The sequence below is a fragment of the Lepidochelys olivacea genome (assembly GCF_965140295.1).
Source record: "Lepidochelys olivacea isolate rLepOli2 genome assembly, chromosome: 14".
Classification (NCBI taxonomy): domain Eukaryota; kingdom Metazoa; phylum Chordata; order Testudines; family Cheloniidae; genus Lepidochelys; species Lepidochelys olivacea.
Genome location: NC_140424.1, coordinates 37347957 through 37371080, shown reverse-complemented (window position 1 = coordinate 37371080; position 23124 = coordinate 37347957). Strand labels below are relative to the sequence as shown.

Genomic DNA, 23124 nt, shown 5'->3' with positions numbered 1-23124 from the left:
AATGAGTTGAAAATGAATTTCCTCACATCAAAATTATTTTCAATGACAAGCAATTTTTCTTCAAAAAGCTGTTTTGTCAGGAAGATATTTTTTGAATTATCCCCCAAGTTGTAACTATTATCTCCATTGGATGGATGACAAACTGAGGAAAGGAGGGGTGAAGAGACTGAACAAAGCCAGAGGAATAGTTGGGATCAGCTCTCAGGACACCTTGGACCTTAGCTTTTCAATTAATTAATTATCTGATAGTTGAACCTGATATGAGGAGCCCATAATATTAGGTAAGAGACACTCTCCACCCCAAGGAACTAAAGCAGAAAAGACAGGAAAAGGGTGGGAGGGGAAAGACAGCCCCAGGGTATGATTTTCCCAAGGTAACGCAGCAGGTCAGTGGCAGGGCTAGGAATTGATCCCAGATGTCTGGAGTACAGTCCTGTGTGCCCATAGTATTTGCCTCACAGTCTTTCCTCTAGATGGTGCTGCTAATTTTAACTGTGATTATCTTCATTTCTGGAAACTCTTTAGGGAAGTAAAGGGCCAGAGAAATTAATTTTTGCCTCTGGGCTGTTGAGGGCTCCATGGACTGAGTCCCACAAGCCCTTAGAAAACAGACATGGATAAATCACCTTCCTGCAGCACCAACCTTTTTGACACACAGCTCATCTGCAGACAGCACAGATCTCAATGTATTTCCAGCAGCTCGGCCTCAGTGCTGTGGGGGAACGGCCTCTCATAATACAGTGATGGCGCATTAGATAGAGAGATAGAGCGGTGTGTATGGGGCTAGAGAGAGCGGGGCAACCAATTGCAGTCTGTAGCTGGAGGAGAAAAGACATCTCGGTCTGGGCGGATTACATAAAGACCAGCACCGAAAGTTTGCTATTGCAATGAAAAATATTTGGGGATTACAGAGTGGCTCTTGAAGGATGAAATTGTAAGTGACAATAGATATTTTTTTATAGTTTCACTCTTAGCTCAATTTGGGGATGGGAAACAGAGGCAGTCCAAAGCATTTACCTTAGGAAAGACGGGGCAGAATATTCATTCCTTAGTTTCCTTTTATTGGGAGTGGGGGAATTGATCAAATTGACACACATATATTTAGAATGGATTGAGGAGTTTACATTAAAATTGTCCAAAAATTGTTACAAACACTGTCAGCTCATTGTTACTTTTCTCTCTGTATACATTAGTTTGTTTTTATTGCTGTTTATCTATCTGTTTGTACTTTTCTCTCTCAATTTGTTTGTTTTTACTTCTCTATCTACCTCTTTGTGTTACTTCAGTGTTTCTCTCGCATTCTCTGTATCTGTTCTTTTCTTACTTGTGTCTCTCTGTTAGTTTGTTGTTACATCTATCTATCTATCTATCTATCTATCTATCTATCTATCTATCTATCTATCTATCTATCTATCTATCTATCTATCTATCTATCTATCTATCTATCTATCATCAGTTTGTGTCTAGTTCTCAGTTTATTGTTACTTCTGTCTATTAGATTGCTGCAAGGGCAGTTGAGTGAAGTGTGTTAGAGTAGTGGGGACTAGGAGCCAGGACTCCTGGGTTCTATCTCCAGCCCTGGAAAGGGAGTGGGGTCTAGTGGGTAAGAGTAGTGGGGACTGAGAGCCAGAACTCTGGAGTTTTATGTGTGGTTCTGGGAGGAAGTTCAGTCTAGTGTGTAGAGGAGAGGAAACAGAACTGGGGGGGAGGTGGTTCTATTTCTGTCTCTCATAAACACTGTGGGACAGACACTCCTCGTAATTTGAAGCTGAGTGGTTAGGGTGCTCAGCTGGCCTGTGACATATTCAGATTCAATCCCTCCCTCTGATTGATGTTGAAAAGGGATTTGAATTCTCATTTTACAGGACAGTGCCTGCGCAGCTGGGCTCCGGGCTGTTCTGAAATGAGACTGTCTCAGTCTCTCCTGTTGAAGCTGCTCCACTCTGTATCAATAATTAAATAGTCATTGGAGCAGGGACTTAAACTTGGCTCTTCCAGACACCAGGTGCATGCCCCAAGTACCAAGCTGGAGAATCACTCTCACTCGTGTTCGCTGGCCCAATGACTCTCCATTGTCACTCACAGCAGTCATTCCTGATGGCAGTGGAGAGTCACTGGGATGGAGGCTGAGATGCAGTCTGATGTAGTCGTTAGAGGAGGGGACTGGGAGTCATGACACCTCATTTGTGTTCCCTGCTCTGGGAGGGAGCTGAGTCCAGAACTCCTGGCCTGTATTTCCTGCTCCGGGAGGGGTGTTGCATTTAGTGGGTCAGAGCAGGGGGCAAACTGGGAGTCAGGACTCCTGGGTTCTCTTCCAAGCTCTTGGAGGGAGTTTAGTTGAGTGGTTAGAGAATCAGGAGGGGAGCTGTAATGTCTGTCTCTCACAGTGAGCATGGAAATCCAGCTAGAATGGGGGATGGGGCATCAGGACTCCTGAGCTGTATTCCTGACTCGAGTTTACTGTGTAATTATGGCGGGGTTTGGTCACCTCCATGTGAGATGGTGCTCCCGTTTAGAGCAGTTTAAATGGGGAGTAATTCCATGGCCTGCAGTGAAATTACCCCACATTCGCACCAGTGCCCTGACAGCAGAATCTGGCCAGCCAGACCCCCGATTCCCCTTGGTAAACTGATGATAGTGACATTTATACAATGTGATCCAGAGTTTGGGCACATCTGGGTGACAGAGGTATACAAATACCTCAAAGGAATTGTTCCTAATTCTCCTCTCCATCACCCTGGTGTAAATTAGGAGTAACTGCACTGGAGTCCATTGAGCTGATTCTAGTTTCTCTCATCCCAGTGTAAATCATGAGTAAGTAAGTGAGTAAGTAAGTAAGGGTCTGAATCAAGGAAATTCAGGTGGTTTTCACAAAAGGAGAGTTATTTAACTGATCTAACCCTGGCCCTTGTCCCTCCTTCTGCAACCATCACACGATGTCCTAAGAAAGAAAATGCCCAACCGAACCACCATGACCGAGTTCCTTCTCCTGGGATTCTCTGACATTTGGGAGCTGCAGATTTTGCACGTTCTGGTGTTTCTAGTGATTTACCTGACAGCCCTGGTGGGGAATCTTCTTATCTTCATGGCCATAGCCTTCGACCACCGCCTTCACACCCCCATGTACTTCTTCCTGATGAATCTGTCCATCATAGATCTTGGCTCCATCTCTGTCACCATTCCCAAATCCATGGCCAACTCCCTCATGAACACCAAGTCCATTTCCTATGCTGGATGTGTTGCCCAAGTCTTTTTCCTCCTCTTCATGCTGGGTTCGGATTTTTCCCTTCTCACAGTCATGGCGTATGACCGATATGTCGCTATCTGCCAACCACTGCACTATGAGGCAATGATGAACAGCAGAGCTTGTGTCCAACTTGCAGCTGGTTCCTGGATCAGTGGGATTCTCTTCTCTGTGTTACACACCGGGAACACGTTTGCATTGACCTTCTGTGGAGGCAACATGGTGGATCAGTTCTTCTGTGAAATCCCCCAGCTACTGAAGCTCACCTGTTCTGACTCATATCTAAGTGAAGTTGGGGTTATTGTCTTTAGTGTGTGTTTAGTCTTAGGCTTCTTTGTTTTTATCATTGTGTCGTATGTTCAGATCTTCAAATCAGTGCTCAGGATCCCCTCTGAGCAGGGCCAACATAAAGCCTTCTCCACCTGCCTTCCTCACCTCACTGTGGTCTCCCTGTTTGTTTGCACTGGTGCCTTTGCCTACCTGAAACCCACCTCCAGTTCCCCATCTGCTCTGGATCTTGTGGTGGCTGTTCTCTATTCCGTATTGCCACCAATCATGAATCCAATTATCTACAGCATGAGGAGCAAGGAGATCAAAGCTGCCCTGAGGAGATTGACTGGGTGTAGGTAATTCACCAAGAATTAATTTTCTGTCTTTCTCTAATTAAAGTTTTCTTACATAGTATCTTTAAGTATTCATTAACGTCAGTTATTTCCATAACCACACAGCTTGCACACAAACAGGTCTTATTCTGATTTCAGTTGCACCAATGCAAATCCAGATTAACTCCGCCGATGTCACTGCTGCTGGGGTGATTTACACCAGCAGATAATCTGGTCCAATTGTGAAGTTAAATGGGTGCAGATTGTGTGTGCGAGAGGAATCAGAGATTCATTCTGTGCCAAAAAAATACCCAATACACTGCTTGGCCACTTGCAGCCATTCCATGGCCACTGAAAACAATGATGGGAGTTGTCTTTCTTGCGTGTGTGTATTTTCCTGGAGTGGTTTCATTGGAACTCAAGGAGTCAGACTGGTGTAAGACTGGGGTAGATCCTCAACACGTCCCATTGACTTTGGTGGTGCTAAAGCAATTTGCAGCATCTGTGGATCTGGCCTATTCCCTCCAATGGAGCTGTATAACCATTGCCACCAGCTGGGGACTGGGTCCATTGTCTTATAAATCACCATTCATGGCCTAACCACAAGAGGGGGACAAGGAGCCAGACTGTGTCAGTCTAGCTCACATGTACATTCAGGCGTGTGAGAGATGGAGAGACTGGCTAGAAATTACAGGGAGGTTTATAACCACCAGCAGGGTGAGGTTCTTGAGCAGCCGCCCAATAGGAGTTGTGGGGGGCAAATGACAAAATTTGATTTAAGAGACAGCTGAACACATGTCTGAGTGGGATTGTATGACGGGGCTGTGGTGTTTAGATGTTGTGTAGAATATCATCGAATATCAGGGTTGGAAGGGACCTCAGGAGGTCAGCTAGCCCAACCCCCTGCTCAAAGCAGGACCAATCCCCAACTAAATCATCCCTGCCAGGGCTTTGTCAAGCCTGACCTTAAAACCTTGAACTCTGTGACTTTATGGATGTGCATGGATGGGGAAGAGGAGAAGGGGCCACACAGAGAAAAAACTCCAGTAGAGTCCATTGTGTTTCATTAGTACAACTGTCTGCAACACCCTCTCCTTCTGGCTGGGGGAGGTGACTCCAGCTCAAATGAAGCTCTTGATCTCTGCAGCCACGCAGTGTCACCATATAAACACCACCCATGGGCAGGGACTGTTCTGAGGCCGCTCTGTGCCCCACCTAGAGGATAGAGGGCTGTTCCAGTGGCTTTCAGGCAGCCTGGTTGTTCAGCTCATGCTGTAGAAGCTCATGCTCTAGATGTCTCTGGTTGAATCCCGCGGGTGTCAGCCTAGATTAGCGGGTGATCCTCACATATGCACAAGTGGCCTGAGAACTTCAGGGGACCTAATTCCTGCACTAATCAGAGGCTGATGTTGCCTACCAACCTACTCTAGAACAGCAGCAGGAGTGAGACCTAGGAGGGGAGGGACTCTTTAGTGAGTGAAGGAGCAGGTTTATTCCTGGATCATCTCAGACATGCCCATTCCTAGTCCCTCTGCACCCTGGAGACCAAAGATGCATGGAATGGGCAGGGGTGTGAGTCCTGCTCTCAGCTCAGGTTGGTAGAACTGGTCAAAGTTAACTTGTCAATGGGAAATGGTTTCCTCAACCTGTTCATGACAGATGCCGCTATGTTTTTAGCTGAGTTAAACAATCTGCCAATGGCTTAGAAAAATGTTTCCCAGCTCTTCCCTTGAATAGGTTGGCCACTGACACATTCCAAGAATACTGGATCTGACAGGCTGGATCACAGAATCCCCCTTGGGAGCTGCCATCTGTTGTACCTGGACTTCTTCTGAGCCTGTCTTCTCTGCCAGCTTGGGACTTCAGTGCCTTGCCTGGTTTGAACCAGACACGCTAGCCTGCTACAAACACAGAGCCAGGTCTGAACCACACCCACCAAAAGCTGCAGGCTTCACTGAAAACAGCTTAAGAAGTGTTCCTGTCTCCAACAATCAGGTACCCTACTCTGTGTGGGGTCCAATCCCCAAATAAATCCATTTTACCCTGTGTAAAGTATAGACAGGATAAACTCATACATTTTTCACTCTCTATAATTCTGATAGAGAGATATGCTCAGGTGTTTGCCCCTCCCCCTAGGAGGTATTAATACATACTCTGGGTTAATTAATAAATCAAAAGTGATTTTATTAAATACAAAAAGTAGGATTTAAGTGGTTCCAAGTAATAAAAGACACAACAAATGAATTACCAAGCAAAATAAAAACAAACATGCTAGTCTATGCCTAATATAGTAAGAAAATGATTCCAGATGAAATCTCACGCTCAGACATGTTCCAGTGAGTTTCTTTTAAAGACTAGCCTCCTTCTAATCTGGGTCCAGCAATTACTCCACCAATAGGGAGTCAGGCCCCCAGGCTCCCTATATGACAGATAGGGAGATACAGACACCTAAGAATGGGATCCACAAAAGCCAGCATGCTAGGAGGGGGCACCTGAGCTAGCCGATGGGAGATGCCAAGGAGAGGAGTGTGTGGTAGCTCAGAGAGAGATGCCTAAGTCCAGTCAGGGAGGTCCCTGTCTCTGCTCGTGAACCATGAACAGGGGAAGATAGGCGCATGCTCGGTCCGGAGCCTGATCTGGTAGTACCCTATACTTGATGACATCAAATGGATACTTCGATCTAATCAACAATACCTCGCCCTCCCAAATTCCCAACCACCAGAAACACCTGGAACAAAGAAACAAATCAACTAAATACAGTATACCCTCACTAGAACGAACCCCTGGGGATCGAAGACATTTCTTTGTTAAAACCAGGGGTTCATTATAGCAAAAGAGCCAAGCTGCTGGGGGCAGCAGCTGACACCTTGAACCCCATGGCCATGGCAGAGGTTGACAGGTCTTCCAGCCCTGCATCGGTAGTTGGGGGCAGAGAGCTCCTCCAGCCTCGGGGCTGTCGTGGGGGCAGAATTTTACTCCCCGTCTTGAAAAAAAGGAGAAGAGACAGAGACCCCATGAAGTCCACTAGTGACTTTGATATGGTAACTGATTTTATGTGGAAAGTGCTCTGATACCATGGTGATGGGTGGCAGTACAAAAGCCTCAGACTGATCCATCGATCAATAGATAGAGGGGAATGCATGGGGATGGATGGATAGCTAGACATTGATAAGTTCATGGAGGATAGGTCCATCAATGCCCATTAACCAAGAGGTTCAGGGATTCAACCCTGTGCTCTAGGTGTCCGTAAGCCTCTGTCTGCCAGATACTGGGATTGGACAATACAGGATGGGTCACTCAATAATTGTCCTGTTCTGTTCATTCTCTCTGAAGCATCTGACATTGGCCACTGTGTGTAGACAGGATAATGGGCTAGATGAACCATTAATCTGACCCAGTATGGCCATTCTTATGTTCTTAGCTAGACAGATGGATAGTTTCTGATCTTATTTATATAGGTGTAAATTTATAGTATCTCCATGGATCTGAGTGGAGTTTTTCTAGATATTTACCAGTGTAAATACGTCAGTGGGCATAAATGGATTGCACGTTATGTTCTCATGGAAATAATAATGTCAACAGTTGATTATCTTTATAAACAAACACAGAATGAGACGATGGTCATGGGAGAGAGATGGTCATTTTATTTTTTGGAGGATAGCCTTGACCCAATCATTTTCCACAGGGCAGCATTGATATCCTTGGTCCTCATGCTATAAATGATTGGATTCATCATGGGAGGCACCAAGGAATAAAAAAAACAGCCACCATGAGATCCAGTCCTGAGACTGAGCTGGAGGTGGGTTTAATATAGGCAAAACTAGCAGTGCAAACAAACATGGAGACCACAATGAGGTGAGGGAGGCAAGTGGAGAAGGCTTTATGCCAGCCCTGCTCAGAGGGGATTCTCAGCACTGTTTTGAAGATCAGAACATATGACACAATTATAAAAACAAAGCAGTTTAAGGCAAAGTACATGCTAAAGGCAATATCCCCAATTTCACTGAGATAGGAGTCATAGCAAGCTGGGGGATTTCACAGAAGAACTGATCCATCTCATTGTCTCCACAGAAGATTATTGCAAATGTGTTTCCAGTGTGCAGTGCAGAATTCAGAACCCCACTGATCCAGGTACTGGCTGCCATTTGGACACAAGATCTCCTGTTCTTGATCTCCTCCAAGTCCACCTGTCCTCCATGTCAGGATAGATAGGTTTTGGCTGATTGGTTCAACTCTCACCCTGAATTTAAAAGCACTAGTCTGTACGAAACAAATTCTGAGGACTATCAGCTTTGCTGCTCACTCAGTTTTATGATCTGGCAGCTACCCCTCTGAAACAGAAATAAGAAGGTATAAAATAGAGTGCATGGATTTAAAATTTTCATATTATTGGACAATATTTGCATTCCCAGTCTTTCTTAAAGCTCAGTTTCCAATTAAGGGTCGTCAAAAATTTTCTGCTTAAATTGTTTTCAAAGGAAAATTGTGCTTTTAATTCATCAAATTTCCATAGAAAGTCTCAGGTATCAAATATATTTCACTGATAACTCATATATTTACAGAGGAGAACTGAAAACCCATGTTTTTTGGGGGTGGATTTAGGCAGAAAAAAATCAGTTTTCTGAAAATTTTAGCTGAAAATGTTTGTTTTTCAGTTACCAAAACTGAACAATCAGAGATTTTTGGGAATTCTATTAAACCCCAATTTAAAAAAAAAAAATTCTGATAGGCTCTAGATGTTTGATTGACTTGATAGGAAAGGTCTTAAAGAGTCTCAAACATAATTCAAATATATGGTCTTGAATTAGCCCTATATATTAATATTCTAACATATTTAATTGAAATAGCAAACTTACTGTGCTGGTCTTTGTGGAAGTTTTCCCACCTTGCGATACATTCAAGCCTCCAGTGTTAGGAATCATGAGTCATATCTATCTATCCATCTATCCACCCACTGACAGGATCTTTTGGTTCTCTCTCTCTCTCTCTCTCTCTCTCATGCCCTCACCACTGTATTATCCAGCAGTCACTGCTGTGTCCCTTCACTGGATGTCCTGAGCTGCTGGGTCTTGCTGCAGTTCCTATCAGACAGGGATCTAGTACACAGATGGGGTCTCCCTGCTCCCCTCCTTCGGCAGGCTTGGCTGAGAGGTGATGGACTAAATGGGATGAGGGACTGAAATCCCCTCCCAGCTCTGAAAAGGGCCATGCAGAGGAAGGAGGAAAGTGGGGTGGGAAGGAAGTGGTGGCCAGGGCTGGCCAAAGGAGAGAAGCAGGAGAGAATGTCTGGTGTTTGGAGGTGGGACAGAAGGAAACAGAGATGGGGGGCTGTTCCCTGGGGCTGGGACCATGTCAGGGGAGTGGGGCTGAGCAGAGGAGGGGACTGGTGGGCAGAAGGGTTCAGCAGGGATCTCTGAGGAAGCTGAGTCAGGAACTTTGTGTGGAGAATTGGATCTGGCCATGGCAGGGGGAATCTCAAAGAATGGGGACTGAGAGCATCCGTGAGGTGGAGGGTTGTGAGAAGGGAGGGAGGGGATTAGGGGTTGGGGGGGTTGTTTGGGGGTCTGGGCTGTGTGAGGCAGAGGGAAGGAGACACCCAGGGCTAGAGTAAGAGCATTCAGAGGGTGGAGCATGCGGCAGAGGCTGGAGTCAAAGGGCCTGAATCTCCTCTCCCTGAAACCAGACATACTCCAGTGTAACGCCATGGACTTAACATGAGATGAGTGACGGGGGAATCAGCCCCATTGTCTCCAGTGGGGTTACTCCTGATTTACACCAGGGTGAGTGAGAGGGAAATCAGTTGACTGCAGTGGAGTATTTCTAACTTTTCTTACAATTGGTGTGTTTTGGTGCTGATTTATTGTGCCCAGCTAGAGATCAAACCAGGGCTCAGATCCTCATGCCAAGGTCTCCAAAGCTCAAGGGCCACTCCAGCAGAGTGCAGTCCACCCACTGGCCCTCAGGGAGAAATAAGGTGACAGCGATATTAGTCACAGTGTTTAGTTCTCAGTTAGGCATGTCAGCCTTTGAAGTCGCGCCAAACAGATTGCACTGTGCATATGCATGGCGAGAGGAGGAACTGGTTGAAAACTGTTTCTGACTCTCAGCCTCATAGCTGCTGAAAGAAGAGTGTTCTGGGAAACAAACATAGGCCCTGTGAGTTAAAATCTAACCCTGGACAGAAATCTGTGACTGAAAACAGGAGGCATCTGCCTCTGTTGAAGGGTGTCACTTGAGTACAGCCGAATATTGAGAAGGTGCTGAAACTATTTTTGAAATGAAAATAAATAACCCATGCAGATGCTCACTGGGTGGGGGGAGGGTGATTTGGGGTGGAAGAGTTGGTGGGAAAGGCAGAGAGGAATTTTGGGGGCAGTGAGAGGCAGGGTGACTATGGGGAGGAGGATAAATGAGGAGGGTGGATAGGAGATGGTTTGGGGGTCAGGAGATGGGGTGGGATGGGACACTGGGAAGGGGTGAGTGACAGCAGCCTGGGGGAAAATGGGGACAGGAGCACCTGACAGCCCCACATTCCCCTCCCATGTCTGTGCCAATATCTGGGGGTTCCCAACCCATCTATGGGGGTCCAACCCTCCCTGCTCCCCTCTCGTGATCTTGGGGGCTTTGCCCTTGCCCTTCTGGGTGGCTGAACCGGTCTCCCTAAATCCTTCCCCATGTGTGCTGGGTCTAGGGAAGTGCCGCCCCTTGGGCTGTGAAGCAAAGAAGAGGCAAATGGGAAGCGTGCACCGACAATACCGTGAAGACCCTGCTGGCACTGGGGTGGCTGGTACGAGTGGAGCAGTTCAAACCTCTTGGAGTGATTGTTTCAGGGTGCACTGTTTGCTGGAGGGGTTCTCACTCAGCTCAGAATAGCTCATTAAGATGAACAGGTCACTTCACTGAGCCTCCAATGCAGCAGATGGATGCGTCTGGCTTTGTGCTACACTAATGGAAAGTTCTGGGGATGGATCTGAGGGGAACCTGCTCCTGTCCAGAAAAATGTGGTGGTTCTGAAAAGAGTCTTTTGCTTCTCTCGTCATCCATATCCATCCATATCCATCACTATCCATCCATATCATAACTATTCCTTTGAAACAGAAATAAACACGGTTGCAATAGACCAAAAGGATTTGAAATTGCTGTATTATTAAAGATATAAATGTTTCCCACCTTTGCTTAAAGCTCAGTTTCCAAATAGAGGCAGTCAGAGATTTTTTGTCCACTTATTTTTAAAAAATGGGATTTTCAATTAAACAGGAAATGTCCAGGGGAAGTGTCTACTATTCTTGAAAAAAAAAACCACTTTTGTTTGTTTGTTTCTTTTCGCAACTGAAATCCCCAATTTTCTTTTGTTTACAAATTAACATTTTCAGTTTATAGCAGGTTTTAGTTAAAAAGAAATTTGTTTTTGATTGCCAAATCCTGAAAACTTTTCGGATTTCGGATTTCTGATGTAGTCAAAATTTTGCACTCATTTTTTTTTTTCTTCTAGCTGTATGACTAAAGTGATAGTTAAAGCCTTAAAGAGTTAAAATTGTGATTTAAGTTTAAGGCCTTACATTTGCTCTGTAAATTAATCCCCAAATATATTTCATGGAAATAGTGAATTTACTGTGCTGGTCATTGTGGAGTTTTCCCCAGATTGTGAAGCATTCGATCCTCCAGCTCCAGGGTTCTTTGGTCATTATTTCTCTATCTGGAAGACAAAGACACAGCTACCTGAGTCCTTTCAGCCCTCACTCATAGGTGCTGGAACTATGGGTGCTGGGGGTGCTGCCACACCCCCTGGCTTGAAGTAGTAATAACAACCCAAATACATGGTTTCCACCTTCAGTACCCCCACTATGAAAATTGTTTCAGCACCATTGCCCTCACTCTGAGAACGAACTGACTGAACTCGATTCAAACCTGTTGCTCTCTGCAGATGAGCTGTGTGTAGCTGATTTTGAACTTCACTGACATTAGAAGACTGATGCTGTAGAAGGCTGTCTGTCCATGTCTATTTCCTAAGGGCTTGCGGGACTCACTCCCTGAAGCTCTGCACAGCTCAGAAGCTGAGGCCCAGAGGCAAAAGTTCATAAATTAATAGATTTCAAGCAAAAGGTGCCTCTATGATCCCCTAGTCTGACCCCTGCATGGCACAGGCAATAGGATCTCCACCAGGGTACCCTGACTCCAGCCCATCTTCTAATCTGTGAGCCAGGATTACAAAGGGATTTAGGCACCTAAAGATGGAGACAGGCACCTAAAGGGATTTATCAAAGTTCCTAAGTAAGCTAGATGGCTAAGTCCCATGGACATTAAATGGTAGTTTCGTGCCTAACCTGCTTATCTGTTAATTAAATACCACTAGGTACCTATCGCCATCTCTATGTGCCTAAACCCCTGACAAATATCCCCTAAATATCCCCTGGGGCTTGGATCCATAAAGAGACCCAGGCGTGGTGACCCACAATGCAGCAACACCTAACTTTTAGGCACCTATAAAATTACTGAGACAACAATAGGGTCACACACAGCCTGAGCTAGGCCCCTGGGCTCCCTATTCGATGGATAGGGAGAGACAGACACCTAAGAATGGGAGTCACAAAAGCCAGCAGGCTAGGAGGGAGGCACGTGAGCTAGCCGATGGGAGATGCCAAGGAGAGGAGTGTGTGGTAGCTCAGAGAGAGATGCCCAAGTCCAGTCAGGGAGGTCCCTGTCTCTGCTAGTGAACCATGAACAGGGGAAGATAGGCGCATGCTCGGTCCGGGGCCTGATCTGGTAGTACCCTATACTTGATGACATCAAATGGATACTTCGATCTAATCAACAATACCTCGCCCTCCCAAATTCCCAACCACCAGAAACACCTGGAACAAAGAAACAAATCAACTAAATACAGTATACCCTCACTAGAACGAACCCCTGGGGATCGAAGACATTTGTTTGTTAAAACCAGGGGTTCATTATAGCAAAAGAGCCAAGCTGCTGGGGGCAGCAGCTGACACCTTGAACCCCATGGCCATGGCAGAGGTTGAAAGGTCTTCCAGCCCTGCATTGGTAGTTGGGGGCAGAGAGCTCCTCCAGCCTCGGGGCTGTCGTGGGGGCAGAATTTTACTCCCCGTCTTGAAAAAAAGGAGAAGAGACAGAGACCCCATGAAGTCCACTAGTGACTTTGATATGGTAACTGATTTTATGTGGAAAGTGCTCTGATACCATGGTGATGGGTGGCAGTACAAAAGCCTCAGACTGATCCATCGATCAATAGATAGAGGGGAATGCATGGGGATGGATGGATAGCTAGACATTGATAAGTTCATGGAGGATAGGTCCATCAATGCCCATTAACCAAGAGGTTCAGGGATTCAACCCTGTGCTCTAGGTGTCCGTAAGCCTCTGTCTGCCAGATACTGGGATTGGACAATACAGGATGGGTCACTCAATAATTGTCCTGTTCTGTTCATTCTCTCTGAAGCATCTGACATTGGCCACTGTGTGTAGACAGGATAATGGGCTAGATGAACCATTAATCTGACCCAGTATGGCCATTCTTATGTTCTTAGCTAGACAGATGGATAGTTTCTGATCTTATTTATATAGGTGTAAATTTATAGTATCTCCATGGATCTGAGTGGAGTTTTTCTAGATATTTACCAGTGTAAATACGTCAGTGGGCATAAATGGATTGCACGTTATGTTCTCATGGAAATAATAATGTCAACAGTTGATTATCTTTATAAACAAACACAGAATGAGACGATGGTCATGGGAGAGAGATGGTCATTTTATTTTTTGGAGGATAGCCTTGACCCAATCATTTTCCACAGGGCAGCATTGATATCCTTGGTCCTCATGCTATAAATGATTGGATTCATCATGGGAGGCACCAAGGAATAAAAAAAACAGCCACCATGAGATCCAGTCCTGAGACTGAGCTGGAGGTGGGTTTAATATAGGCAAAACTAGCAGTGCAAACAAACATGGAGACCACAATGAGGTGAGGGAGGCAAGTGGAGAAGGCTTTATGCCAGCCCTGCTCAGAGGGGATTCTCAGCACTGTTTTGAAGATCAGAACATATGACACAATTATAAAAACAAAGCAGTTTAAGGCAAAGTACATGCTAAAGGCAATATCCCCAATTTCACTGAGATAGGAGTCATAGCAAGCTGGGGGATTTCACAGAAGAACTGATCCATCTCATTGTCTCCACAGAAGATTATTGCAAATGTGTTTCCAGTGTGCAGTGCAGAATTCAGAACCCCACTGATCCAGGTACTGGCTGCCATTTGGACACAAGATCTCCTGTTCTTGATCTCCTCCAAGTCCACCTGTCCTCCATGTCAGGATAGATAGGTTTTGGCTGATTGGTTCAACTCTCACCCTGAATTTAAAAGCACTAGTCTGTACGAAACAAATTCTGAGGACTATCAGCTTTGCTGCTCACTCAGTTTTACGATCTGGCAGCTACCCCTCTGAAACAGAAATAAGAAGGTATAAAATAGAGTGCATGGATTTAAAATTTTCATATTATTGGACAATATTTGCATTCCCAGTCTTTCTTAAAGCTCAGTTTCCAATTAAGGGTCGTCAAAAATTTTCTGCTTAAATTGTTTTCAAAGGAAAATTGTGTTTTTAATTCATCAAATTTCCATAGAAAGTCTCAGGTATCAAATATATTTCACTGATAACTCATATATTTACAGAGGAGAACTGAAAACCCATGTTTTTTGGGGGTGGATTTAGGCAGAAAAAAATCAGTTTTCTGAAAATTTTAGCTGAAAATGTTTGTTTTTCAGTTACCAAAACATGAACAATCAGAGATTTTTGGGAATTCTATTAAACCCCAATTTAAAAAAAAAAATTCTGATAGGCTCTAGATGTTTGATTGACTTGATAGGAAAGGTCTTAAAGAGTCTCAAACATAATTCAAATATATGGTCTTGAATTAGCCCTATATATTAATATTCTAACATATTTAATTGAAATAGCAAACTTACTGTGCTGGTCTTTGTGGAAGTTTTCCCACCTTGCGATACATTCAAGCCTCCAGTGTTAGGAATCATGAGTCATATCTATCTATCCATCTATCCACCCACTGACAGGATTTTTTGGTTCTCTCTCTCTCTCTCATGCCCTCACCACTGTATTATCCAGCAGTCACTGCTGTGTCCCTTCACTGGATGTCCTGAGCTGCTGGGTCTTGCTGCAGTTCCTATCAGACAGGGATCTAGTACACAGATGGGGTCTCCCTGCTCCCCTCCTTCGGCAGGCTTGGCTGAGAGGTGATGGACTAAATGGGATGAGGGACTGAAATCCCCTCCCAGCTCTGAAAAGGGCCATGCAGAGGAAGGAGGAAAGTGGGGTGGGAAGGAAGTGGTGGCCAGGGCTGGCCAAAGGAGAGAAGCAGGAGAGAATGTCTGGTGTTTGGAGGTGGGACAGAAGGAAACAGAGATGGGGGGCTGTTCCCTGGGGCTGGGACCATGTCAGGGGAGTGGGGCTGAGCAGAGGAGGGGACTGGTGGGCAGAAGGGTTCAGCAGGGATCTCTGAGGAAGCTGAGTCAGGAACTTTGTGTGGAGAATTGGATCTGGCCATGGCAGGGGGAATCTCAAAGAATGGGGACTGAGAGCATCCGTGAGGTGGAGGGTTGTGAGAAGGGAGGGAGGGGATTAGGGGTTGGGGGGGTTGTTTGGGGGTCTGGGCTGTGTGAGGCAGAGGGAAGGAGACACCCAGGGCTAGAGTAAGAGCATTCAGAGGGTGGAGCATGCGGCAGAGACTGGAGTCAAAGGGCCTGAATCTCCTCTCCCTGAAACCAGACATACTCCAGTGTAACGCCATGGACTTAACGTGAGATGAGTGACGGGGGAATCAGCCCCATTGTCTCCAGTGGGGTTACTCCTGATTTACACCAGGGTGAGTGAGAGGGAAATCAGTTGACTGCAGTGGAGTATTTCTAACTTTTCTTACAATTGGTGTGTTTTGGTGCTGATTTATTGTGCCCAGCTAGAGATCAAACCAGGGCTCAGATCCTCATGCCAAGGTCTCCAAAGCTCAAGGGCCACTCCAGCAGAGTGCAGTCCACCCACTGGCCCTCAGGGAGAAATAAGGTGACAGCGATATTAGTCACAGTGTTTAGTTCTCAGTTAGGCATGTCAGCCTTTGAAGTCGCGCCAAACAGATTGCACTGTGCATATGCATGGCGAGAGGAGGAACTGGTTGAAAACTGTTTCTGACTCTCAGTCTCATAGCTGCTGAAAGAAGAGTGTTCTGGGAAACAAACATAGGCCCTGTGAGTTAAAATCTAACCCTGGACAGAAATCTGTGACTGAAAACAGGAGGCATCTGCCTCTGTTGAAGGGTGTCACTTGAGTACAGCCGAATATTGAGAAGGTGCTGAAACTATTTTTGAAATGAAAATAAATAACCCATGCAGATGCTCACTGGGTGGGGGGAGGGTGATTTGGGGTGGAAGAGTTGGTGGGAAAGGCAGAGAGGAATTTTGGGGGCAGTGAGAGGCAGGGTGACTATGGGGAGGAGGATAAATGAGGAGGGTGGATAGGAGATGGTTTGGGGGTCAGGAGATGGGGTGGGATGGGACACTGGGAAGGGGTGAGTGACAGCAGCCTGGGGGAAAATGGGGACAGGAGGATCTCCACTAGGGTACCCTGACTCCAGCCCATCTTCTAATCTGTGAGCCAGGATTACAAAGGGATTTGGGCACCTAAAGATGGAGACAGGCACCTAAAGGGATTTATCACAGTTCCTAAGTAAGCTAGATGGCTAAGTCCCATGGACATTCAATGGTAGTTTCGTGCCTAACCTGCTTATCTGCTAAGGTAAATACCACTAGGTACCTATCGCCATCTCTATGTGCCTAAACGCCTATGTAATATTAGCCCTGCATCTATCTTGACCTCTTCCAGGGTCTCCACGTGTCAAGGTTCCTTCCCCACTCTGAACTCTAGGGTATAGATGTGGGGACCTGCATGAAAGACTCCCTAAACTTATTCTTACCAGCTTAGGTTAAAAACTTCTTCAAGGTACAAACTTTGCCTTGTCCTTGAACCCTATGCTGCCACCACCAAGCATGTTAAACAAAGAACAGGAGAAGTGCCCACTTGGAAATGTCTCCGTCCAAAATATCCCCCCAAGCACTACACCCCCTTTCCTGGGAAAGGCTTGATAAAAATCCTCACCAATTTGCATAGGTGAACACAGACCCAAACCCTTGGATCTTAAGAACAATCAGGTTCTTAAAAGAAGAATTTTAATTAAAGAAAAGGTAAAAGAATCACCCCTCTAAAATCAAGATGGTAAATACCTTACAGGGTAATCAGATTCAAAATATAGAGAATTCCTCTTGGCAAAACCTTATGTTACAAAAAGACACAAAAAGAGGAATATACATTCCATCCAGCACAGCCTATTTTACCCACCATTAAACAAAAGGAAATATAACGCATTTCTAGCTAGATTATTTACTAACTTTTTACAGGAGTTCTGAGCTGCATTCTTGATCTGTTCCCAGCAAAAGCATCACACAGACAGACAGACCCTTTGTTCCCTCCCTTCCAGCTTTGAAAGTATCTTGTCTCCTCATTGGTCATTTTGGTCAGGTGCCAGCGACATTATCTTAGCTTCTTAACCCTTTACAGGTGAAAGGGTTTTGCCTCTGGCCAGGAGGGATTTAAAGGTGGTTACCCCTCCCTTTATATTTATGAGAGCGCGTCTTTTGAATTTCAGAAAAATGAAGGCTGGAATTTGCAAAGGAGCCTAAGGGAGTAAGGCACGTATATCTTGAGCACCTATCTCCCTTAGACTCCCTTGAGAATCCCAGCCTCAAATGATAACAAGTACATCCACACAGCAGGGGTGAGAGGTGACCAAGACTCTAGAGTTCCTGTGATCTAAGCCCAGATAGTCAACTGAGGTCCTGCACACTCTGTGCCTCAATTTCTCCAAGTGTATCATAGGAGTTAATTAATGAGCGTCGATAGGTAATTCACAATGAATCATTTATTTAGCCGTGACCCACAATTTATTTTCTCCATGTAAATACTTATAAACTATGATCAAGTCATCCCTGTATGTTTTCTTTGTTAAGCTAGTTGTTAATTAATTTTTTTAATAGAAAATTGCGTTTTCAATTAAACAATTTTTTTTCTCAGAATCCATCTACTTTCCAGGAAAAATTTGATTATTCCTGGAAAGAAAGAAAATTTTGGTTTTCAGCTTAAAATTTCCAGTGTTCAGCTGGTTTTTCGGACTGCCAAAAATTATGGGGAAAATTCAAAATTTTCCAGAGAGGAAAAACATTGTGGCCAGCAGCAGATGTTTTCATTAAATTGACACTAAAAGACTAAAAGAGTTCGGACCGTCATTTCACATTTATGTTCTTAAATTTCTTCTGTATATTAATCCCCCCAAATATGTAACTGAAATAGCAAACTTACTGTGCTGATCTATGTGGAATTTGTCTCAGCTTGTGATGCAGTTGATTCTCAGGCATCAGAATTGTTTGGACACTATCTGTCTGTCTGTCTATCTAGCACCCATCACTGTATTATCCAGCAGCCATTTCTGTGTCCCTTTGCTGGATGTCCTGAGGTGCTGGGTCTCTCTGAAGTTCCTAGCAGAAAGGGATCCACTCCACAGATGGGTGCTCCTACTCCGCTCCTAGGGCAGGCTTGGCTGAGAGGTGATGGACTAAATAGGATCAGGGAATGAAAGCCCCTCCCAGCTCTAGAGCTGATCCCGTCTTGTGCAAGTTTCAGAGATGGTCACAGCACAGGTTGTACCAGCCGAGGGGCTAAATAGCTGAATCTGGTTTCCAGGGCTGTGAGCCCAGCTCTGATCTCACCTCTGAGCAAACTGCCCTGACAACCTGCCCTTGCTGAGCCTAACTCCACAGAGTGCGAACAGCACCTGCCCTGGATCTCACATGATGGCAGCATCCCTGGAAGGACCCTTGGCTAAAAACAAGGCAGGGCTGAATCTCATAGTGTGTGCTCAGGGGTTTGCAGAAATAAATATATATTTATAGCACAAACATGTGACCTACAATAACTAAGAGCTCAGTGGCACCAGAACCTCAGCTCTCCTGGAATGGCCTGGTCCTTCATTAACTCCACATCATTACCTCTGGGGGAGCACAGATGTTTTTTCTCCTGCATTGCGCCAGCAGCTCTTGGGATGCAGCCACCAGAGGAACCCACAGCTCAGGTGGCCCAGGCTGTTTTTAGCTGGTCACTAAGAGGTATGCAGAAGCAAAGTTTAAAAAGTACAGGCCAGGTCCTGAGCAGGTGTAAGTTGATACAGTTCCATTGACTTCTGACTAGCCAGGGCTATTGACAGCAGGTGGCGATCTGGCCTGCTAAACAGGTTCAAATCCATATTCTTTGCCTGTGAAAGTGAACTGAAGATGGGTCAAAAGTTTCTAACCAGCCTGCTCTTTCTTAGAAAGTGAGCAGGGCAGAGATGTAAGGGGCAGATTTCTCACCTCAGCTAGACCTGCGCCAATGTAGAGTAGCTCCATTGACATCACCAGTTTAATGCTGCTGAGGTTCTGGCCCCAAGACTCTGAGCTAAACTCAGTAGTGACATAAACACTGGTGTAAGTTACTTGTCTGTCATCATTGTATTATAGATAGGCTTGGAAGGATTCGATTTTTATTGGTAAATGTGGATAAACTTGGATTGCACTGCGCACACACAAACCGACCAAAAATATTTCCATTGATAATAATCAAAATTTACAGACAAGCAAAGTAAGAAAAATGAGGCTTGAGAATTTATTAGAGTTTGATGTAAGGCTAATTCCTTTGTATATTTGGGCATATGATGTTGCTAATTTATGTTTTAATGGTTATAAAGCTTCAGCTTGTTGAATCTCAGCTTCTACTGTCATTAAATAACTATTGTCTGACACACTCCCCCCATAATTTCCTACAACTGTGAAAATTTAAATTGGTAAAAATTGAAAAATAAATGCTTAAAACACATAATTTTGTGCAACCGTGAAAAATTAAATAGATGAAAATTGGAAAAAACCACTGAAAAATAAACATTGATATCATCTGTTGAAATTACAAAAGAATAAAAATGAACTTCTCCCAAGCCTCATTATAACCTTGGTGTAAGTGGGAGAGTCCCATTACATGTGCTGATCTGACATTCATACCACACCCAGGGTAAATCTAATCACATCCAAGATGAGAAGGGATAGGCCCGGTCCATGACCTAACAAGAATCTCATTTTGTCGTAAAGACAGATTTTTATTTGATTGGTTTCAGAGTAGCAGCCGTGTTAGTCTGTATTCGCAAAAAGAAAAGGAGTACTTGTGGCACCTTAGAGACTAACAAATTTATTTGAGCATAAGCTTTCGTGAGCTACAGCTCACTTCATTGGATGCGTCCGATGAAACACATTGTGAAGAGAGTGGTCACTTTGGATGGGCTATTACCAGCAGGAGAGTGAGTTTGTGTGTGTGGGGGGGGGGCGGGGGGGCGGGCGGAGGGTGAGAAAACCTGGATTTGTGCTGGAAATGGCCCAACTTGATGATCACTTTAGATAAGCTATTACCAGCAGGACAGTGGGGTGGGAGGAGGTATTGTTTCATGGTCTCTGTGTGTATATAATGTCTTCTGCAGTTTCCACGGTATGCATCCGATGAAGTGAGCTGTAGCTCATGAAAGCTCATGCTCAAATAAATTGGCTAGTCTCTAAGGTGCCACAAGTACTCCTTTTCTTTTTGTGAATACAGACTAACACGGCTGTTACCCTGAAACCTGTCATTATGCAATGAGACTCTCAAACACAGGAAGAAACATAAAACAAGACGTCACACATATTCAGATGGGCCATTCATCCCAACAGAAGCTGAAGATCAGCTATAGAAAAACTATGCCACCATGAATTCCTTCCAACTTCTATCCCCAGTGGGAATGAATCGCTCTATTGCCATTAGAAGTTACACTGTAATTAATCCCAAAGAAGAAAGGCCTCGGAAAGAGCAGACTGGTTAGGAACATTTGACTCTTGTTCAGTTTTCAGATTCAGAGGCAAAGAATACGGATTTGGCCCTTAGTTTTTAGTGTTTGCCTCTGAGTATAAAGCAGCTGAGGCTCTTCTGTCAATAAGCTTGTCATAAATATAAAGGGAAGGGTAAACCCCTTTAAAATCCCTCCTAGCCAGAGGAAAATCCTCTCACCTGTAAAGGGTTAAGAATCTAAAGGTAACCTCGCTGGCACCTGACCAAAATGACCAATGAGGAGACAAGATACTTTCAAAAGCTGGGAGGAGGGAGAGAAACAAAGGGTCTGTGTCTGTCTGTATGCTGCTTTTGATGGGGATAGACCAGGAATGGAGTCTTAGAACTTTTAGTAAGTAATCTAGCTAGGTATGCGTTAGATTATGATTTCTTTAAATGGCTGAGAAAAGAACTGTGCTGAATAGAATGACTATTTCTGTCTGTGTGTCTTTTTTGTAACTTAAGGTTTTGCCTAGAGGGATTCTCTATGTTTTGAATCTAATTACCCTGTAAGGTATCTACCATCCTGATTTTATAGAGGTGATTTCTTTACCTCTATTTACTTCTATTTCTATTAAAAGTCTTCTTGTACGAAAACTGAATGCTTTTTCATTGTTCTCAGATCCAAGGGTTTGGGTCTGTGGTCACCTATGCAAATTGGTGAGGATTTTTACCAAACCTTTCCCAGGAAGTGGGGTGCAAGGGTTGGGAGGATTTTGGGGGGAAAGACATGTCCAAACTACGTTTCCCAGTAAACCCAGTTAGAGTTTGATGGTGGCAGTGGATATTCCAAGGACAAAGGATAAAATTAATTTGTACTTTGGGGAAGTTTTAACCTAAGCTGGTGAAAGTAAGCTTAGGAGGTTTTCATGCAGGTCCCCACATCTGTACCCTAGAGTTCAGAGTGGGGGAGGAACCTTGACAAAGCTCTTAGTTAAAAATCACATCTCTGTGCTATAAATACATATTTATTTCTGCAATCCCCTTGGGACACCCACTAGGCCTCAGCCCTGCCTGTTTTTAACCAAGGGTCCTTCCAGGGATGTTGCCATCGGGTAAGATCCAGGGCAGGTGCTGTTGCCCCTCTTTGGGGTGAGGGTCATCTAGGGCAGATTGTCAGGATGGTTTGTAAAATCCCCCAGCTCCTCAAACTCCCCAGCTCTAATTCAGAACTCAGTGAGACTACGTATCTTGCCTTTAGTATGTCCTTAGCCTTCACCTGTTTTGTTTTAATAATTGTGTCATATGTTCAGATCTTCAAAACAGTGCTGAGAATCCCCTCTGAGCAGGGCCGGCATAAAGCCTTCTCCACCTGCCTTCCTCACCTGGCTGTAGTCTCCGTGTTTGTTTCCACTGGCATCTTTGCCTACATTAAAAACCCACCTCCAGCTCGACATGAGGTCTGGATCTCCTGGCGACTGTTCTCTACCCTGTGGAACCGCCAGTGATGATTCCAATCATCTATAGCCTGAGGAACAAGGAGATCAAAGCTGCTCTGTGGAAAATGATTGGGTCAACGCTATTCTCCAAAAAATAAAATGGCCATCTTTCTCCCATGACCGTCATCTCATTCTGTTTTTTTATAAATATAATCAACTGATGACATTATTGTTTCCATGAGAACCTAGTGTGCAATCCATTTATGCACACTGAGGGATTTACACTGGTAAATATCCAGACAAATGCCCCTCAATTCAATGGGGTTACTATAGATTTACACTAGCATAAATATCAAAATCTATCTATCGCCAGCCACACCCATCTATCTATCTATCTGTATGTGGCTTTTATACTGCTGCCCATCACCATGCTATCTGAGCACATTCCACATAAAATCAGTAGACATATAAAAGTTTTCAAGGGGTCTAAGGCTCTTCACCGTTTGGGCAGAGGGGTAAAAATTGTACTTGGGATACGAGTTGTTTGTTTCTCTGCTTGACTGTATCTTCTGGGTTTTTTTGTTTTGTTGATTTTATTCTTTGGTTGGTTGATTCGTTTCTTTGTGCCAGATGTTTTTGGGGGTGGGAGTTTGGGAGGGTGGGGTCTTTTTGGTTCAATGGCAGTATCAATTTTTTAACATCTAGTATTGGGTGTGTCAATGTGTCGTCTCTTCAATGGGGTTTTCTGAGAGAGCTGAAGGCATGTTTTGACAATAGTGAACAGGAGGAAAAGAGTTTCTGTAGGCATCTGGCTAATTTTTCAGCAGGTGCAGCTGGGTTCAGCACCTGCAGTTATTCCCTGGAGTAAGTTGAGCAACCAGCTGGCCT

At 44.7% G+C, this 23124-nt stretch overlaps 1 protein-coding gene and 3 pseudogenes across 4 annotated transcripts in view; 1 reads left to right on the top strand and 3 right to left on the bottom strand.

The window, feature by feature from the left end:
• The window catches only part of LOC311530619 (olfactory receptor 5AP2-like), a 404829-nt pseudogene that overhangs the window by 143349 nt on the left and 238356 nt on the right, over window positions 1-23124 (bottom strand). The window lies entirely within an intron of this gene.
• Window positions 1-23124, bottom strand: part of LOC311530215 (olfactory receptor 14I1-like) — a gene marked incomplete at both ends in the record, with an annotated part of 28380 nt that overhangs the window by 2335 nt on the left and 2921 nt on the right. The gene's annotated exons all lie outside the window — the stretch shown is intronic.
• Window positions 2954-22394, top strand: LOC311530216 (olfactory receptor 14A16-like; annotated as a pseudogene). The gene is made up of 2 exons: window positions 2954-3607; window positions 22111-22394. The product of its transcript is annotated as an olfactory receptor 14A16-like (transcript).
• Window positions 13592-14892, bottom strand: LOC311530217 (olfactory receptor 14A16-like; annotated as a pseudogene). Its single transcript has 2 exons — window positions 14827-14892; window positions 13592-14157 (listed from the first exon to the last, which is right to left on the bottom strand). The product of its transcript is annotated as an olfactory receptor 14A16-like (transcript).